Source organism: Acyrthosiphon pisum, chromosome X (genome assembly GCF_005508785.2).
Source record: "Acyrthosiphon pisum isolate AL4f chromosome X, pea_aphid_22Mar2018_4r6ur, whole genome shotgun sequence".
NCBI classification, from domain to species: domain Eukaryota; kingdom Metazoa; phylum Arthropoda; class Insecta; order Hemiptera; family Aphididae; genus Acyrthosiphon; species Acyrthosiphon pisum.
The window spans coordinates 109,023,136-109,024,315 of NC_042493.1; positions in this window are offsets into that span (position 1 = coordinate 109,023,136).

Below are 1,180 nucleotides of genomic sequence, written 5' to 3' on the forward strand. Positions count from 1 at the left end.
CAGCCCAAGGGGGGACGCCCTCTTCCCCACTTGTACCCAAGCCCGGATTAAGACATTTTGAGGCCCAGGGGCCAAAGTTCTGAATGCCCATGTACGAAAAAAAAAAAATGAATATATTATTAATTATTATATACCTGCCTATTATAATAAATATATATAAGTACACATAGTAATAAATAAGGAATAATGGATCACTTTATTTATGATTTATAATTTACAAGTTTTTTTCCTCGCTTTTGTTTGACAAATTTATTAATAGAGATTTCATAATCAATTTTTTTAAGAATGTCATTTTCTGATTCCAATATCATAAGCGCAGTCAAATTTTTTTGTTTATTATTATTATTATAAGAGGTAATATTATTTGACATACTTAGGTAATAAAAAATAATGTCGTCAGCAGATTAATCGTCGATTTATTTTAAGTGATTTATGCAATGTTTAGCCTATAACGAAAGAAGTAATAGAAAAATATGAAGCCCCTAAATAAATTCCAATTAAACGAGGCCCGGGGGCCATGGCCATCTCTGCCCCCCCCTAATCCGGGCTTGCTTATATCCACCACTGATATCGCCGCTGTACGCGCAAACGCTGACACGATGAGCCGTCCGCGACCATACAACACAGAGTAAAGGAAATTCCAAGGCTGGGCATTAACGAGTTAAAAAGTTAAAGTTAAGTTAAAAAGTTAAGTTACTTTTAACTAAGTTACTTAACGAGTTACTTTTTTTTTAAGAAGTAACTTCTATCTTAACGAGTTACTTTATTTTTAAAGTAACTTCTAACTTAACGCGTTAATTTATTTTATAGTCACGTTAAGTTATTTTTTTTTCTTTGTACGAACCCCAAAGATTTATTTTAGCATTTTGTGTAATAAAAAAAAAAAAATAATAACAATAATTATTATGTTAAATATAAATTATTCTGCTATATAATATTATTATGCAGGTATCGAATATCCTAAATAGTAAATATTATAGACTGTCGAAGTGTTCTGCACTATAAATAACGTATTTAAATACAAGTAGAGGCCTACCATTGATTAAATATACTATAATAATATTATTATAATTACTGTATATTTAAACAATGCTAATAGTTAATGGAACTTACAAAATGCCAAAATATACGAAACGACTTATGAGAATTAAAGAATAATATTTTATATTATTCCTTATTC